The following is a 20,062-nucleotide window of genomic DNA, read 5'->3' as shown; positions in this document are numbered from 1 at the left end:
TTTCATCACAATTACCCACAATCAATAGCATCCCTACTTGAAATTACAAACAGTGAAATTCTCATAAAAATAACTTTGCCCCTTGATTCCTAGCAGGCTCTCCACCTCGTCCCCTCCCTGACTCCTCACAGTCCAGAAAACTGGAGGACAGCAGACAAGTCAAAAAGGAGTGGCGCAAAGGCCAGCACTCACTAGGCAACATGCCACAGTTCTGTGACCCGGCCCGGCCCGCCTCGCCCAGCCCCCCAGGGAGGTCCTCCCTGCTTCACCACCTCAACTCTGGCGGGGCTACCGTCCTTACAGGTACTGAACACCCCCAAACCCTGCCTGGAATGGGCTGCCCCGGTTACCTAACTCCCACTCACCTGCGTCCCAAGTGCTGGCTACCCGACGAAACGCAACCTTCCGAATTGGTCCAGCGAGACTTGGACGTGTCTTTACCTGAGCTTTCTCCTTCCCTTTGAAGCGGCTATTATTTTGGCCACTTCAGCCCTAAAGACCAACAGCAGTGGCATGTATTGATGTTCCGTAACTGTTTATTTAGTATTTTTAAAACCCTCCACTTCACCCCATCAGCCACTTATACTCCAGGAAATTCCTGCAAGGTTCTTAAGATGTCATGCTATTCTACACTTCACTACTTTTGTTCTTTTGCTCCATCTACTGAAACTGTCCAAATTAGCCTGGCGAACACGTCCTCATCCTTTAAGACCCAACTCAAACATAACCTCCCAAGGAAGCCTTTCCTGGTGTTTCTAAGCAGAGCCAAGCACTCCCCGCAGACCTCTGTCCCTTGCTCTTTCTTACCCCTCGTGCGTCCCTCTTCACGTCTGTCTCTCCTGCTTGGCGCACATGATGGCAAAGCCCTGGCAAGGCCCCTGCACCAGCTGGTCACTGGGTCTGCACAGAGAGGACACTCTCAAGAGTGTGCCCTACAGGGCCTGAATCAAGACCTGGTTATGCTTCCCTCCTATGTACACTTCCAACACCTCCTCTTACTCAGACTCAGACAAATCAAAGAGCAAAACCTTTCAGAAAGTAAACGCCTTTCAGAACCACATGAGCAGGAAGAAGGAAGGAGAAAACAGGTTAACTTCCCTCCCCGCAAAGAAATCACAGGACAGGCAAAGGAAACCAGAAGACTGGCTATCCCCCCCTATTCCACCGTATGGATCAGGAGAGCTAAAGAATCCTGAGATTCCACAACTGGATCTTAAAATCACCACGGAACCATCTTCAAATAAAAATAAAGCAAAAAAATAAAAAAGTCCCTGACATAGGAATTTGTCACTGAAAAAGATCTTGGGCCAATGCTGTCAACTACAACACCAAGAAATGACAACGTGTATCGTGTTTCTATTTCATTACAGGTTGACGATACACACTGCCTCGAAATAAACCTATGACCCCCTCTTCCATGACGAAAATTCAAGAAAACACCACTACAAAATGGAGAGTAAGGCGTGGGGGTGGCAAAGCCTCTCACCATCTCCTCCACTGTCCCAATCTCACTCCCAAATCTGTCCTGGATTTACAAGAGTTCCCTGTAAAATACCCTAGAATCCGTATCTGAGAAAGAGTGTTTTTTATTTTCATATTATAACTAAGATGTCTTTTAGACATTCAAATTACAAAGTGATTTGGACGTAAAAAAATCGAAGACAATGATCATTCACTAAACGGGACTTCAAGGACTCTAGCACCAGAGGAATAAACTAACAATGTTAATTTTATATTCCTCGCTGACAGGAAGAGAGACAGTAATCACTACGTGGCATTTTTCAATTTCAAACGAAAGGCAAAAAATATATCATCAAACAAAAAGCATCAATATATTATATACATAAAGTACGTAATATACCCTTTAAAATAAGAGTATTTGAATCTTAATTTAAATTTTTTACAAAACTGAGAGAACCTGCATTTTACATTGTTACCAGCATAATTCATGCCAGACCATAAAACAAACTCTTTCTATCTATATCTTTTTAACCAAAACAACCAGTCAAACCAAATGCTTATGTTATCTGGCTGGATACATCTGTAGATATGATGGGTATAATTAATTGTTCAGCTAAAAATGCAATTCCATGGTGCTTTTAATGATTTAGGTATACACAGCTTTAGTTCCCAGAACAGACTAAAAATAGTGATTTTAATTTATTCCTGCTGCCTACAATTACCCACAACCATGTATTTTTAAATATTTCCAGCCTATAAAAATTACTAATTTTTGCCACTTGTGTTTATCTGCATTTAGACTTTGATTTGGATAAATTAAGCTCTCAAGTGTTCCTTGCTTTATGAAACTCTGCATGTTGTAGACTTCAACACAAATAAATGACTTGTACCATTAGAGGTTTAAATAATGTAATGTATTTCATGCTCAGCCTGAAGCTGGATTCCAATGAAGTTGCTAATGCACGTAATGATTAAGTGTAACTCAAATACTAACTGTGTTGTTGAAAACATGACAGGCAATAATTTGGTCTATTATATTCTGCCATTTAATTGCCTAGTACAGACATTCTCTGACACATTATGAAGCAATGATTTACAATTATTCAAGCTGCAAAGGTCAGAAAGTGACATTATAATCATCTACATAGAGATCCCTTCTAATGCACAAAAACTAGGTAATGCCACACACACACACACACACACACACACACACACACAAAGAGTTTTACTGCATTAGTAACTTTCTATTTAAGGTTTCTTAAACCAAATAAGAATAAACAGCTCATAAGCACATCAATACACAATAGAAAATGTCTAGAATCTTTTCGTGAACCCGGATGTAACAGACTTAAGAAAATGCCCTTATTCTCTCCTGATTAGGTAAATTCTACTCTACTACTTAACTCGACACACAAGATTCAAGACCAGACACAGGGAAGTCCTTCAGAAAATAACCTAATCCCCAGACTACGCGTACTGGGGTCTCTGTGAATCAAGGCATGCAGCACTCAGCTAGCACTTATGAGGTTGGTGGAAATCACACTGGTCTGCTACTCTTTTTTTTTTTTTTCCCTAAGTAACTGATCATAAAAAACAAACACAGTAACCAAAGCTGATCAATCTTCACCCCTCTCATCCTAATGGAAAGGTAAGAATATTCTCACCTGTCCTGGCACTTAATTCTATTATACGATGTTCAATTTGTAACCACTCCAGTGCAATAGACTACCAACACATACACAACAAAGGGGAAGAATGATAAAGTTACTGAAAACAATGCTTTAATGTGAGAAAGTGAAACAGAGAAAGAGACACAAAAACAGACTGAATTCCAGAATGCTGAAGGAAACTACCATGCAAGCAAGTTTTCAAAAGAACAGAAACCTGAGCAAAAGCAGAAAACAAAATTGGCTAGGGGCTGGAAGGAGGTAGGTAAATTACAGTTATTACATTCTGGGGAAAATAACCTAGAGAGAAAAAAATAAGTACAAATTAAAGTCAATAACAAACCAACAGATAATGCACAAAGCAGAAAAAATTTTTAAATAAAAATTAAAAAAATAAAGGGACAGTTAAAAGTAAGGAAACCGTGGTCTACTCTTACCAGTACATAATTTGACTCCATTGCCAAAAATACTTTTAATCTCAAGTTTACCATCTGTACAATGGGGATAATAAACATGAGATGAACAATATCATGACACTATGAGATCAACAAATGAAGTGAATGTTAACAAACAACACCACCGCATAAATACCATTTATTATGGACAGGATCACAAACCCTATTACATGTGTAGATACACACAGAGACAGAGAGACGTAAATTTAAACAGATTTAACGAAACATGGGGTCTATAAGCCACCCAGATTTCAAGTTGTGTTTTTAGTAGTCGAAGGTAGGAATCACTAATTTAGGGAAATATGTGTTTCACTTATTTCTAAACACACGTTCCCAACAAACATGATTAACTTCTGCAGAGAGATGCTCTATTACTTCTTCTCTCCCCACTAACCCTTGTCAGCTCCACAGCACATGCTCATGTGAACTACCCAGTAAGTGCTGAATAAAAATACAACCTATACTCTATAAAACCCCACTTGAGATCACATTCACATGTCAGAAAAACGTTAAGAAACTTATTGTTCAAAAACTCCTCCTCTTAAAAGTGAAAGTAAAATAAAAGACTTCTAAATAAAGTGATCAACAACAGGTTCTTAAAACAAGAAGCGCAAAGCAATACATTTTCGAAATTTTTACCATGTCGGGGGCACATGTATAAACCATGGGTAAACAAAACTTAAATCCTGAACTCTGAACCCTAGCTACCTGATAGGAATTAGACGTCTAACACATTCAGCTACTTTTGTCAAACTGACTTACATCCGTAATATACCTTAGCTAAGATTTGCCGATGAAATGGAGACAATTATCTTAAAACCGAGCTTAACGAGTCAAAGAAAATCACTGTAGGTGCAAACAACTGGAATAAAAGTTTTAAAAGGCAGTCTTTGTTAAGGGGGTAGCTAACGCACAACTCTTCAGCCAAGCCTTAGTAAAAGTACACGAGATACCTATCTGATGAGCGTCTACAATCTTCTAGAAAGGCAGACATGAAAAACCAATTACAAAGAATCTAATGTGCTCAATTCAACAAAACGCGCAGTTTACTATTTCCATCAATTTCGCTATAAAATGTGAGGGTTGTTTTTTTTCAAGAAAAGCAAGAGTTACTAGGACAAAAGAATACAACATTGTATTAATTTCATTTTTAAAATGTCTGCTCCATTGTTTTTATACATTAGTCAGTCAGAACTATTTGAAAAGCAGTTTATTTTCTTGCAATTCAGGTAACGAAAAGGTTATTCATAAAACTCTAAAAGCCAGAGATGAAGATCCTAAGTACTGCAGAAAAGAAAACACAGTGCAGGGCCTTCTGTTTGTGACAAAATTATAGAGTTAATGTTCCTGAAAGATCGCTTCACCTTTTAAAGCATGATTTTTTTAAAAGGTAAAATTTATAGCAATTAAAATTGCTAATGAAGACATGCAGCATGGGCTGCTTATGTTCAGGAACTAATAGGTCCACTGAGCATTTCTAGGATCATTTAGCCATCAATGATAATGAATTGACATTGTCACCAGTGTTAATGTACCAATGCTACTGCCACTAAGCTGACGGCTAATTCTTGCTTTTTATCATGATTCTCACTTTAGTTTTTAACCTACCTACTGCCCTATCCATTTGAAATACAGGAAATACAGAACGCCCTACAATACTTTTTCTTTCCCCTGAGAGGGTTCTAACTCGTTAGACCTAACTCATCGAAACTGCTCGTTTCAACTCCACAGACAAACACTTCTTGGGTTTACTACAATTCTTCAGAACTTTCAGCGTCACCGTGACAAGATGTACCCTAGAAAAGTTATTGTTCTATAACTTTTAAATCAAATTTCACTTACAAAAAATTAAGACAACTATTATTTCAAAGCGAAATAAAGTTCAATGACTACCATCATTCTCAAAGACACAGTTTTGGAATCTAGATTGCCGCTCCCGTGCATACGTTCAGACCTCTGTGGCATCAGCACACAACTCAATGTATCTCTATGTATTTATAACTCTTCATCCTGGGAATCGAGCAAATAGACGAGTGTCACATGTCAGTGGTGTGCGGTAACAAGCAATGAGCCAAGTGGGTTTAAAAAGGACAATCAAAGCCAACCAATCCTGTACTGCTTTGGATGCTACTTAGGTCAGAAACTAGTCTCCAAAAAAGTTTCTTCTCTTTCCCAAGACTTAGTAACCCTAATAAAAATTAAAAAAAAAAAAATGGAGGAATTAGATTTCTAATAACAGAGCACGCAAAAACTGCCCGATTATTTTGAAGATCTGAGGAAGAAACTGCTTAGTGCCATCTAATAGCAAATTCTCATTGGAGTCAGGGCCTTCCTCTTTCCTACGACTCATACGGTAAAAACAATAAATGAGGTATCTCTTAAAATTCCAAGACCTAGAGCAATTAAAATGAACCATTTGGCACTCAACCCTTGCAGCTAAAGCCAGTGGCAACAAAACTCATTCCCCACTGATCTTCAGGGGGCTTGAGGGCAAAGGTTCATCTTCATTTACTTTAGCTGCAAGTTACTGAGCCATCAATTCGGCCAATGAATAAATCACAGACCGTGGTTAATAAAACTGCTTGCAAAGTTATTTGTAAAACTATCTTAAGGGTCAAAAAATGCAACGGCATCCTGGCATGACATGACTGCCCAACAAAAGACAGAGGCTGTTTTTGACTTAAAAGATATTTGCCCACTAAATCTTCCACTAAAAAGGGAAACCTAATATAACATGTGCACAGTGCATAATTTAATTGAGCCTGTAGTATTTAGGGAATCGGCCGTAAGAATTGCACGTTTCTCAGGTTTCACAGAAAGTGTTTTCACAGGATACACATATTAGTTAATTTCTCTAGCATAATAGCATTAAAATATATTTTTAATCAGAGAGAGGGTATTAAAATCCAGCTCTGAATGTCCTATGATATACCATAGATGTCATGGCATTTTAAAACCTTTTAAACATTTCTGCTAAATTAATCAGTTGTGCATTAAGGCATCTCAGTGCTTCCTATTAAACGCAACACATCTGAGTGACAGCTTAACACCGGCAACGATTCTTTAGAGGAAGAGTCATTAACTAAAAATGGCAAACAAGTTTTGGAATAAAGTTACACAAAAACATACATTATACACTGTTTATTTAAGCTTCATCTCTGCCACAATCAGTGACCAGTTGTCTGAAATTAAATCTTTTTCTGCCTTTCTCTTTATGGGATATGTCCGGGATATCTAGCCATTAATGTGATTAAAAATTAAAGCAGTATGGCAAAAGAAAAAAAAAATACATATACGTTCCTAAAGCTGTATAATGTATATTTTTTATGTCTTTAAATGGAATTTACGGTTCTCTCTGGCAATGTGAATGAACATCCTATAATTTAGTCAATTTACAGATTACGGGTTCAAATTGACCTTGTAGCCCATAAAATTGCTCATCTGCAGTAGAGGATTAGAAGTGGGAGAAGAATGTCATAACTGTATTTAAGGAATTTACCATAACAATGGAAAGGAGGGTACGCAAGCATAATTTTAGCCACTCTTACTCATATCACTTCTGAATTCTGAAACAATGGCTATCCCGCACATGCTGCCTGGCTCACCAAGGCAGAGATGGTTTCAGGTTACTCACCCACAGACATGACACTTGTATTCCCTCATCCCAAGGTGCCTTTTGACATGGTTTCTGGCATCGCCAAGCTGAGCCGTTGCGAAGTGGCATATCTTGCACTTGAATGGTTTTGATCCTAAGTAAATTTAACATAAAATATGATTTGAATTTGAAGAACACAGTACTGATAGTTTAAGGAGAGGCCTAGATCTTAAATCACACTTTTCATCCGATTAGAAATTTCTGGCCCCAAAATGGAGTACTTGCTTTCCTTTCTAACTGGAATAGACCCGCATTCCATAATTATTCCACCAAGAAGACTTTAATGTTTCAGTGAGTGTTCCTAACTTTCAATAATAACACTCTTAAGATTTAAAGTCCAACGTGATGCCGCTGAGCAGTGCTAAGTGTATCAGATGGGCTAAGTAATTTTAAATATTTTTCTACCGATTCGCAAAAATATCTTTTGGAGTCGCTCAACATTTAAAATGGAACATTATAAAACACAAATGCATACACGGTAGCTGATATTTTTTTAAGTATGTTTATCATCAAATACATTTCTCAGTGGCCATCTCCCTCCTACTTCTGCAGCTTTCAATTTATTCACATTAAGAATGGCATTTCAGATTTTTTTCGGACATTTATCCCAAGTGATTCACTATATTACTATTTTGGTAGCACACAATGTAAGAATACACAACGGATAAGTTATCTGCTTTTATGATCATTTTAGAGTCAAAAATCTGTGATGATTCTGCAAACCAGGAAGTACTGACATTTTATTATTGATCTCAAGAACAAATATTTCATCATTAAAAAGCATAGTACCAACAATTTTTTTTAATTGCATAAAGAAATAAGGTTAGCCTATACTCAAAAATGAGAAAGCAAACTAATTTCAGAGGCAACAAACCCGGTGTTGGTATCAGACAGACTGTAACTGGAACATAGTTAACCAACAGATAATCGGTACCCACGTGAGCAACAGCAACACTCCTTTCAGTGTAACAGGTATACACCATTGTTTTCAATTTTCTAACCGCTAAGTCCTCAAACAAAGAAATCAAAATCATAAAAATCACAGCCTAGAATCAGAACAATGTGCTTCCAGATCTTTCGTAGCATGTTTAGTACCTATTTGGTGAAGTATCTCTTCTAATATAGTTAGAATACGAAATATGGGAACTTCAATAAATATACAAAAAGAGCTCAAATAAAAAAATTGCAATAAATCACATCTGATCAATGAACCTTTGTGCAGTGCCCTTGAAAAATATAATCCTCCAAGAATACTTTGTTGACATTGAAGCACTCAGTAAAAAATTTTAGAGTCTTAAATGTCAATTTAACTCCCAAAAGCTGACAAAAAAAGTGAAGCATTTAATTTTAATCTTCCAACAGAAATAAAAAAGTCAACAGTACTAAGCGCGGGCAGACAAGGTTGAATACTTCACAGCTCAATGACAATGAAGCCAGATCTCTTAATACTTCCACTTGTGCTGTTAGAAGTAGATGTAAAATATATTTAGCACCTGAATGGCTATATCTAGTCAGCTTTATCTGTTTAAATGTCAACAGCAGGTTGAGACCACAGCTCACAGTGATCACACCCTATCAATCACATTAGAAACTACAGTTTATTTAAATGATTCTGATAAAACCAAGCCTAACACTACCTGGAAACATTTCATCTGAAGCAGAATTCTATAAAGGGACACATAAAAGACGGGAGTGAGAAGAACCAATTTACCTGTACTTTAAACTGAAATGCATTCAAGATAATAAGGTACTCAGGAAATTATTAATTAACAATAACATCAGGACTCCAACCGAAGAAAATAAAGCTCTCTCAATATCTGCCTTACAATTTGGGTGAAAGGCTAATTTACAGTATCCTGTGGATTTAAGTTTCCTGGCGTGCCCCCTGCACTGACCCTGTGATGAGTCCCTCCTGAGTCAGCGTGCCTGCCACAGGGGCTGGGCACAGACCCTCCAAGCTTCCTTATGAGGCTCCTCAGTGAAAACCTCTAGTTCCTCCAGGTCTCGGCGCTCACTGCTAGGGTGCTGACAGCACATAAACGAGCTACTCTGCTGACTGCTTTCATGCAGAAATCACTGAGGTCCTGACTATCTTTCACATCTTCTATTCACAGCAGGCTGTGTTAACATCTCCTTTCTATGCCATAAAAACTCCAGGGAACTGGAGATCATACTTTTCTGCATAAGGGAAAAAAAAGTCCTTTTTTCCAATAATGTTTCCACTTTTAAGCTTGGTATGCACATCCCAAGATGAAGCCAGGCATACTGTTAATAAGGCAAAATTCGTACAATTATGTATTTCTCCCCTTGTCTTTTTCACAAGTGTATTGTGATTATTATAAACTGTCAATATTACTTTAAATAGTTCCATCCCTGGGAACAGCATTATCCTCACGGGGTTTTTTTCCTTTTAATTTGGCCTCTGAGGGTTTGCCTGTTTAATTTTTTTTAATGTGTAATTTTTTTTAATATGAAATTTATTGTCAAATTGGTTTCCATACAACACCCAGTGCTCATCCCAACAGGTGGCCTCCTCCATACCCATCACACAACCCCCCCTCCCTCCCACCCCCATCAACCCTCAGTTTGTTCTGTTTTTAAGACTCTCTTATGTTTTGGCTCCCTCCCTCTCTAACCTTTTTTTTTTCCTTCCCCTCCCCCATGGTCTTCTAGTAAGTTTCTCAGGATCCACATAAGAGTGGATGTGCATTTATTCTTGAGAGAGAGAGAGAGAGACAGACAGACAGACATAATGTGAGCAGGGGAGGGGCAGAGAGAGAAGGAGACCCAGAATCTGAAACAGGCTCCAGGCTCTGAGCCGTCAGCACAGAGCCCGACGCGGGGCTCCAACCCACAAACCGGGAGATCAGGACCTGAGCAGAAGTTGGATGCTCAACCGCCTGAGCCACCCAGGCGCCCCTCTGAGGTTTTGAAAGGGAAAAACAAAAGGGGCTCTAGCTTTCTGGCCCCTTACATTCTTTTACCAAAAGAATCCCAAAGGCTTTTAAAACTAAAACTCTCCACCTAGACCTACACGGGCACTCCTCAGCATCAGTCACTGCTAACTGCCAGGCATACGCGGATGTGACGACAGCATGTAAAAAGCGATACTAAAACTTGATACTAAAACTAAAGAATGAAGTACGATGTATAGAACCCATCATCCAATGCTTCGCCACGATGGCCTCCATTCTACAACCCTCCCTACACAGTGAACACTCCCTTCCGCCCTTCATTCCCTCATTCGGTCAATAACACGGGGGGCCAGGTCCGGAAGGGGCCCGCACTGACCAGCGCAGAGACCAGAACTGACCAGTGCGGAGCCCCTGCTTGGGCTATGCTTGGAGTCAACAGACCACCTCACCTCACCACCTCTTCTCCAGCTGATTCAGCTTCTAAACCGCCAGACAGGTGCTAAGTGCAACACTAGGCCTGACCTGGCCTGGCCTGGCCCCGCCCCGCCCCGCGCCGCCCCGCCCCCCCAGCCCGCAACCCCAGGGCACTTGACAAGGAGCACGCTCCCCGCTCCCCGCTCCCCGCACCAGGCCAAATCCCACCGCACCGGCTGGAAGCCACGCCCCAGCTGTGCACCTTTCCTGACACACCACCCACACCGGCACCCCACGGAGGGGTGGGGGGGGGTGCGGTGAGGGCGCGACCGGGGGCTGGCGCCTGGGGACTGGAGGGTGGGGGCTGGGTGGGTGGATACAAGAACCCTGGAGCCGGCGGGAGGGCGGGGCAGCGAGTCCCCAGTCTCCGACTCCGCCGCGGCCCTGGGCTCCCTGGGTCCCGGACCTCTTCCCTCCCTGGAGACCTCTTCCCCAGGGCCCCGGGCGTTTCGCGAGGCCCAGCTAGGGCAGCGGGCTGGGGCTGGTGATGTTCTCTGGGGGCGCTGGGGCCTCCGGGGTGGCTTTGCACCAGGTGGGGCGAGCGGGAGGGAAAGGCGGGGGGGGGGGGGGGAGCGTGGGGTGCTGGTTGCGCTCGCCCTGAGGCTGGGGAGGAGGCGCTGAGAACCCGGCGGGGGGGGGGGGGCCGGAAGGCACGGCCGGCCGGATGCCCCATGCTCGCTTCCACCCTCTTCCCAGTAAGCCGCCGGCGTGGTGCCATGCGGTGCGGGTTGGAAGCGGAGGCGCCTGCCTGCCTGCCTGCCTGCCTGCCACCCTGCTGCCGCCCTCCGAGCGGGCCCCGGGCCCTGGGCGGATGGCAGAGGCCGCACAAGAGGACCCTGGCAACGCGCTGTGGCGCAAGCCCGGGCGTTCTCCAAACCCGGGACTCTTGCAGGCTGCTCCTGGCTTGGCCCCACGCCCGCCTCCTCTTCCATCCCGAAACGCACCACAAGGCACCTCGCAGCCCGGCACCACACCACGCTGGGCCGCTCACTGGGAAGTTGGTGGAGCCAGCTTGGGGCTTCAGGCCGCTCCTGCCTTCCGGGCCCGCCCCACCAGGTTCTCAGGGCCTCCTCCCCAGCCCTAGGGCCAGCGCAGCCAGCCACCAGGCCCTTCCCTCTGGTCTGCCTCACCTGGTGCAAACCCACCCCGGAGCCCCCAGGCCAGGAGTGCATGAAATATACGCAGATAGTAGGCTATTAGAGCATTTCCTATCCGGAAAACCTACTCTAACAAGATAAAACGTATCATTTTGCACACAGAAACTGACCGTAGTAGGTACATGGTGCCATTTGCAGTCAAGAGAAAGGCAAACACCTTCAATGCAATCCCCATCATAATTGTGCCACCATTCTTTTCAAAGCTAGAACAAATAATGTTAACATGTGTATGGAAGCACAAAAGACCCCGAATATACAAAGTAATATTCAACAAGAAAACCAAAGCAGGAGGCATCACAGTCCCAGAATGTAGCCTCTGCTACAAACCTGTTATCATCAAGACAGTGTGTATGGGCACACAAACAGACACATAGGATAATGGAACAGAACAGAGAACCCAGATTCAGACCCACAAATGTATGGCCCGGCCCACTAATCTTCCACAAAGCACGAAAGAGTATCCAATGGAGAAAAACCAGACTCTTTAACCACTGGTGCTGGGAGAACTGGACAGCAACATGCAGAAGAATGAAACTAGATCACTTTCTTACAGCATACACAAAAATGGACTCAAAGTGGAGAAAGGACCTGAATGTGAGACACGAAACCTTTAAAACCCGAGAGGAGAAAGCAGGACGGAACCTCTCCGACCTCAGCTGTGGCAATTTCTTACGTGACACGTCTCCAGAGGCGAGGGAATTAAAAGCGAAAATGAACTATTGGGACCCTATCAAGATAAACACCCTCTGCACTGCAAAGGAAACAAGCAACAAAACAAAAAGACAACAGATGAAATGGGAAAAGGTATTTGCAATTGACGTATCAGACACAGGGCTAGTATCCAAACACCTATAAAGAACTCACCAAACGCCACACCTGAAAACAAATAATCGGGTGATGAAATGGGCACAAGACACGAATAGGTACTTTTCGAAAGAAGACATCCAGATGACCAAGAGACATATGACAAGATACTCAGCGTCACTCCTCATCAGAGAAATACAAACCTAAACCACACTGAGATTCCACTTCACATCGGTCAGAGTGGCAGAAATGAACAAATCAGGACAAAACAGATGCTGAAGAGGATAGGAGAAACAGGAAGCCTCTTGCATTGTTGGTGGGAAGAAAAACTGGTGCAGCCGCTCTGGAAACAGTGTGGAGGTTCCTCACTACGTTAAAAATAGATCTACCCTATGACGCAGCAATAGCACTGCTAGAATTCAGGGGATTCAGGAGTGCTGATGCACAGGGGACTCGTACCCCAATGTTTATAGCAGCGTTTTCAACAATAGCCACATGCTGGAAAGAGCCTAAATGCCCGTCGATGGACAAATGGATACGGAAGATGAGGTTTCTATATACAATGGAATACTACTTGGCAATGAGAAAAGATGAGATCTGGCCATTTGTAGCAACGTGGAAGGAAGTGCAGGGTGTTCTGCCAAGTGAAATGAGTCAGGCAGAGAAAGACAGATACCATATGTTTTCATGCATACGTGGATCCTGAGAAACTTCACAGGAGACCAGAGGGGAGGGGAAAGGGGGAAACGAGTTGCGGAGAGGGAAGGAGGCATACCATAAGGGACTCTTAAATACTGAGAACGAACTGAGGGTTGATGGGGGGTGGGGGAGAGGGGAAAGTGGGTGATGGCCATTGAGGAGGGCACCTGTGGGGATGAGCACTGGGTGTTGAATGGAAACCAATTTGATGATAAATTATATGGAATACAAGAAAAAAGAAAAGATGCTCAAAGTCACTCCTCATCAGGGGACTACGAATCAAAACCACACTGAGATGCCACCTCACACGGATCAGAGTGTGCCTGTGGGCGGGCAGTCAGCACTGCTGCTTTGCTGGGACACAGTGTGTCCTCCAAAAGCGACAAGGGGTGGGGGGGTTTGCGCTTTGGGAAACATGGACAATCAGGAGCAGCGAGGCTGCAACGTAGCCCAGGGTGTCCCGAAGCTGGCCCAAACGTGGCCCATCAACGGCATCGGGGCTCTTACAGGCTCCCGAGCCCCCGTCGGTGGCCGAGGAGGGGGGTGGGGGAGGGGCTTGGCAAGAGCACAGACTTGGGTTATGATTGCACGGAGGCCCGCCCATGCATATTTTTGGGGGTGGTTTTGGCTTCTTGGCTACTTTTCTAGAGCAGTTTCAGCAAATGTGACAGGAAGCTCCAGAGATTTCACACACATACCTGCCCTTACTGAGGCCCAGCCTCTCCCCTGAGCAGGTATCCGAAACCCCCACCAGGGCGAGGCCTTTGTCACAGCCCCAAACCTGTGCTGATGTGTGTCCATCGCCCAAGGTCCGCAGCTGAGATCGGGTTCGCCTCTGACGTTGTAACCCAGTGCGTCTGGGCGGGTGCGTGTTGAGGATTCTCTGCCGGTGCAGCGTCCCACCCGGTAGTCTTTCCTCCCTGACGCAGTGGGTTCCGTTGGTGCTGGCGCCACAGCGCATTTGCCAGGCGGAGAGGTGGGCGGGAGGCCGGCAGGTTCTTGAAGGCGGCGGGAGCCCGCATGCGCTGTGGAGGGCGAGGGCGGTGCTCTTCTGAGCCTCCGGCTTCTCCCTTGCTAGAAGTCTTCCACCTACGAGGATGTCGCCGTGGGGCCCCTGTTTCTCCCAAGACCGTCCCGTTCGAGGCAGGTGAGTTCTGGTGGACCCGGCGCCGCTCGGACTCCCGCAGAGGCCGCAGTGCCAGCCGTGAGAGGCCGGGTGGTTCGGGGCGCCCTGGTTCTGCTCACTTGGGGGACAGCGTTTGGCCCCCCTCGGGAGGAAGGCCGGCCTGTCCGTGTGGACGCCCGCAGGCTCCCGGGAGTCGTGGTGGCCGCTCTGTGGCGGTGGGGTGTGTGGGGGGGCGCCTCCCGTGGCAGTGCTGGCTTAACCGCTCGGCAGGCGGTAAGGGCCCTTCTCCCTGCCGGTAGTGGCTTCTGGGAGGTTCTCCGGGTGCCCGCCTCAGCCGCGGCTGTCGTGTAAGGAGGAGTGTGCCGCCCGCCCTCGCAGAGGCTGTCGGAGACCTTCCCGCCTTGTCCGTCCCCTGACCCCGCACAGGCTGCACACGTTCTGTCCCCCGAGGCGGCTGCCACGAACAAAGGCCGCCTTAGGCCCTTGCGTCCTGTGGGCCAGGCCCTAGAGAGTTTGGTGAGCTGGGGAAACCCTATAGAAATTGGGAAGTTGATGAGAAGAAGGGGAGAGTGTCCTTTGTTCCCTGGGTCAGTGTTTCTCAGACTCGGTGGTGTCGGGACACTTGGACATCAGGGGATTATTGAGGGCCCCAGAGAGCCTTCGAGTGTGGGGGTTGTGTCTCTTGATCTCTACTGTGGTGAGGTTGAACCGAGAATTGAAGCGGGCGCCTGGGTGGCTCTCTGTGTTAAGGGTCCGACTCTGGCTCAGGTGGCGATCTCACAGTTGATGGTTTAGAGCCCCATGTGGGGCTCTGTGCTGCCAGCTGCCAGCCTGGACTTGTGTCAGATTCTCTGTGTCCATCTCCCTCTTCCCCTCCCCTCACGTGCCCTGTGTCTCTCTCTCAAAAACAAACATTAAGGAAACCAAGCCAAATCCGAGCATCTCAGATGTGATGCATCCACTTAAAGACAATAAATTAGTACAGATTAACGTACTCATACCTTTCATGCAAAAAATACGTACATTTTCAGAACAACACCGTGTAGAAGCGTGGCATTGGCGTTGGCATTGGCATTGGCTTAGGGCAAGATCTTTATTCTTCTTTGTCCCAGCTGTTCTGTGTTCTTTTGGTCTCTAGCCTTCCTTTAGAAGTAGGAGGGAGTTTTTAATTGTACACTGATCTGTTAGGTAGTTGGAATATATCTATTTCTAGAGGCAGGTGCATTTTAAACTGACCCCTGCCTGATTCAGGACTTGTACTGCTTCCCAGACACTGCTCTCTCCTTTTGTCTTTTCTTTGCTTTAAGATTTATTTGTATTTTGAGAGAGACATAATACAATCGGGTGAGGGGCAGAGCAGAAAGGGAGACACAGAAGCTGAAGCAGGCTCCAGGCTCTGAGTCATCAGCACAGAGTCTGACGCGGGTCTCCAACTCACAAACCGTGAGATCGCGACCTGAGCCAAAGTCGGACACTCAACTGACTGAGCTACCCAGGCGCCCCTGCTCTTTTCTTTGACACTTGAACCACACTGAACTCCTCTTCACCTTTTGTTGGCTCATATTTTTAAGTCTTAGATGGATTTTGGCGTTGTTGTCATTGTTTCGTGCACTTAATGCTTGTGAAGGTTTGTTCTCATAGTTACCCTTTCTGTTGTGACGTTGTTCTGCAAGCCTTGTTTTTTCATATTTCTTTCAGAGACTACATTTCTTTTCTGCAACAAGCTGCTTTAATATTGATTTTAGTTTGTGTCTGTAGTTGATGTGTCGTCATGGTTTGTGTGTGTGTGTGTGTGTGTGTGTTGTTTTTGTTTGTTGTTTCTGTTTTTATTTTTGTTTTTGCTTCTGTTTTGCCTGAAAAACATCTTTACTTTGCCTTCACTGTGAAGAATGTTTCTGTTAGGTAAAGACTTCCAGGTTGGTGGCTATTTTAGTTCACCTTTCATACATGCCAATCCATCATCTGGCTTCATTTGCTTTTCTTGAAGAGTCAGCTGGTAGTGTTGTTGTTGTTGTCCCATGGAAGGCGGTATCTTTGTCCTCTCGTGACTGTTAACATCTTTTTGCCTCGGGTGTTCTTTGTGGAGTCACTCTCATGGTTCTTTTATCAGTTTTGATTCTTATCTTTGTAGCGAAGTGGTACTACCCATTCTGTGTTTCCTCTACTTTGTGGGTTCCTATTGGACCTTTGTACCATATCTTCTGTGTCTTTTGGGCTTCTGTATTTTCTGGACGTTTTCTCTGTGTATGGTCTAGATATATTTTTACCTACCTATCTTTCAGTTCACTGAGTCTATTCACCTGTGTCTAGTCTGATGTGAAACCCACAGACTGAGTTCTTAATGCCATTGACAAGATTTTTTAGTCTTTTAATTATGTTAGAGAGCTAGACAGACTGGGAGCAAGGGAAGAACAGAGAGAGAGGGAGACACAGATGCCGAAGCAGGCTCTAGGCTCTGCACTGTCAGCACAGAGCCCAACGCGGGGCTCAAACTCCCGAATCACGAGATCATGACCTGAGCTGAAGTCAGATGCTTAACCAACTGAGCCACCCAGGCACCTGGAGATCTTAAGTTTAGCTCTGATAATTTGCAGTTTGAGAATCTGTTTTGAGTCTCTGAAAATTTCCCATTTGTCAAGAATGGTTTTTGGACAGTTGACTTTTGCATCCAATAACTCCAGTCTATGTGTCTCCTCTTGGTCTGTTTCTCTTCTTTCTTCTTTGGGTCGTTATGATGTAAAACCTGTTGTTTTTTTTATGTTTATCTATTTATTTTGAGGGAGAAAGAAAGTGAGAGCAGGGGTGGGGGTAGAGGACGGGGGAGAGAGAGACACTGTTGAGGAGAGGCTCTTTTCTGTCAGTAGAGAGCCCAACACAGGGCTCAAACTCACAATCGTGAGCCGAAACCAAGTGTTGGTCACTTAAACGAGTAGACTGAGCTATCCAGGTGCCTCTCTTTTTTTGTTTGCTTGTTTGTTTCTTTCCTTTTCTTATTAAAAGAATTTTTTTGTTAATATTATTTACTTTTGAGAGAGAGAGAGAGAGAGAGAGAGAGACAAAACTTGAGCAGGGGAGGGGGAGACAAAGTGGGAGACACAGAATCCAAAGCAGGCTCCAGGCTCTTCACTGTCACCACAGAGCCCGATGCGGGACTCAAACTATAAAGCGTCAGATCATGACATGAACCAAAGTGGGATGCTTCCCCGACTGAGCCACCCAGGCATTCCTTTCATTTCCTGGCCTTGCCTTGCCTTGCCTTGCCTTGCCTTGCCTTGCCTTTCCCTTCCTTTCCTTTCCTTTCGTTTCCTTTCATTTCCTTGCCTTTCCTTTCCCTTCATTTCGTTTCCTTTTCATTTTTTTCTTTTCTTTTCTTTTCTTTCCTTTTTTCTTCTTTTTTCTTTTCTTTTCTGTCTTTTTTTTGTCTTGTCTTATCTTGTCTTTTCATTTCTTCTTTGTTTTTATTTTTCTGCTGGACTGTATGGAGAAGCATAGAGGCTCTTCGTGTGGTTGTATTCCTTCAGCATTTCATCCCACACACCCCGAGTGCGGCGGTTATTGGGCCCACTCAGGCGTGAGTGAGTTGAGACTGGGGCTCAGTCTTTGTAAGGTGCAGTGTGAGCTGGGCTCACGCTGTCCCCCACTCCCGTGTAGACCTCCAGGCTCTCCATTTGGAGGCCTGGAGTGTTTCCGAGGACCCGTTCTTGATGGTAGGTCCCAAAGCCCAGTTATTTTGTCCACAGCACAATGACATGATGGAAGGGTCAGCTTCTCAGGCAGTGCTTGCCGAGTGCCGGGCTCATTTTCTGTGCCTCCCTGTGCTGTCCAGAGCTCGGTTAGCTGCGACTTTCTGCTGGCCTTTCTGTTAGGTTTCCTTTGCAGCTCGTTGGTATATTGCCTCCAATCCCTGAGGAAATTCAGAATCCTCACATGTCTTGAGGGAGAGAGAGGACTCTGAACATTAGAGTTGGCTCAGCGGGCTTCCCTTTTGTTGGGGTCTCAGTCCTTCCAGTGGTGACTGCCTCGGGGTCTCCTTGATGCCTTCAAACATGCTTCAAATTGAACTCATCTTTCCTAGTTCATGATGTGTTGATTAACAGGCTACTCACATGTATAAGAGCAAGCCAGGGAAGACTGAGAAGTCGTAGTAAACATTTTGGTCATCAGCATTTGTTACAGGAGAAAACGAAACCCAGTAGTCCTTGCCTAGTACCCGTCGTTCTTCTAAAATGACCATCCAGTTTGCCCACGCTCAGCCAGCGTCCATGGGGTGGTGATGGTGTCAGCCTCCCAGCTCCCTATCCCCCACTGCCATGGCCGCCCTCCTCCCCTGTCAGGTGCCTGCCCAGGGCAGGCTTTGTGATGACGGGCTGGCTATGGCAGGGCAACGAGATGAAGTGGATCGCTTAAGTGACAGTTATTCTGGGAGTGTTTGATCGGTGTGGTTTGTTTTCTAATTTTCGTAATGTTTATTTACTATTTAGAGAGACAGAGAGTGTGGCCAGGGGAGGGGCAGACAGAGGGAGAGCCAGAATCTGAAGCAGGCTGGGGGCGGGATGCCCCTCAAGCGTACAGGGTAGCCCCCCCAAAAAGGGCTTCTGTGTTGGTGCACCCGAATCATCTGCAGAGACACAACCACCCACCCTTGTTGAGCCCTTTTGTGACTCTGCCCCATTGTGGTCGCCAGGCTCTGGCTGCTGTGCTCCTCGGAGACGGTGGTGGAGGCACATCTGAGAAGAGTGTATCTGGACGAGCGAAGGGGTTAGGAGGAAATGTCGCTTACTTGTGCACTGTGCTTCCGGAAGGGCCTTTTCCGGAGAGGTCGCTGGGGAGCTGAGGCTGACCGAGCACTCTCCCAGCAGTCTGACTCCGAGGCCAAAGGCTGGGGTCAAGGAGGAGCTTGGCTTTGTTGTGAGCGATGGAAGCGGAAGCGGAGCCAGGTGAGGCACCGGGCAGCTGGTGTTGGGACAGAACCTACCCCGTAAGGAGTTGGGTTTTCAGATAAGGGCCTGGGGTCGTTGTGTCCTCAGGGGGAAGGACCGGCATGATGTTGTGGAATTTTTTATGTTTATTTATTTTTTTCAACATATGAAATTTATTGTCAAATTGCTTTCCATACAACACCCAGTGCTCATCCCAAAAGGTGCCCTCCTCATTACCCATCACCCACCCTCCCCTCCCTCCCACCCCCCATCAACCCCGTTTGTTCTCAGTTTTTAAGAGGCTCTTATGCTTTGGCTCTCTCCCACTCTAACCTCCTTTTTTTTTTTTTTTTTTTTTTTCTTCCTGTCCCCCATGGGTTTCTCTTAAGTTTCTCAGGATCCACCTAAGAGTGAAACCATATGGTATCTGTCTTTCTCTGTATGGCTTATTTCACTTAGCATCACACTCTCCAGTTCCATCCATGTTGCTACAAAGGGCCATATTTCATTCTTTCTCATTGCCACGTAGTACTCCATTGTGTATATAAACCACAATTTCTTTATCCATTCATCAGTTGATGGACATTTAGGCTCTTTCCATCATTTGGCTATTGTTGAGAGTGCTGCTATAAACATTGGGGTACAAGTGCCCCTATGCATCAGTACTCCTGTATCCCTTGGGTAAATTCCTAGCAGTGCTATTGCTGGGTCCTAGGGTAGGTGTATTTTT

At 45.1% G+C, this 20,062-nt stretch overlaps 1 long non-coding RNA gene across 1 annotated transcript in view; it reads right to left on the bottom strand.

Moving 5' to 3' along the window:
• Positions 1–7,333, bottom strand: part of LOC123595692 — an 11,468-nt gene extending 4,135 nt beyond the window's left edge. The window contains exons 1-2 of the long non-coding RNA XR_006711305.1: positions 7,218–7,333; positions 6,007–6,012 (exon numbers count right to left, since the gene is read on the bottom strand). This is a non-coding gene — a long non-coding RNA (uncharacterized LOC123595692). The remainder of the gene's footprint in view (positions 1–6,006; positions 6,013–7,217) is intronic.
• Between the last annotated feature and the right edge of the window lie 12,729 nt (positions 7,334–20,062).

This window comes from Leopardus geoffroyi (genome assembly GCF_018350155.1).
Source record: "Leopardus geoffroyi isolate Oge1 chromosome D3 unlocalized genomic scaffold, O.geoffroyi_Oge1_pat1.0 chrD3_random_Un_scaffold_48, whole genome shotgun sequence".
Taxonomy (NCBI): domain Eukaryota; kingdom Metazoa; phylum Chordata; class Mammalia; order Carnivora; family Felidae; genus Leopardus; species Leopardus geoffroyi.
Note: the sequence above shows the minus strand (reverse complement) of the source record. Positions and strands in the feature narration are given on the sequence as shown.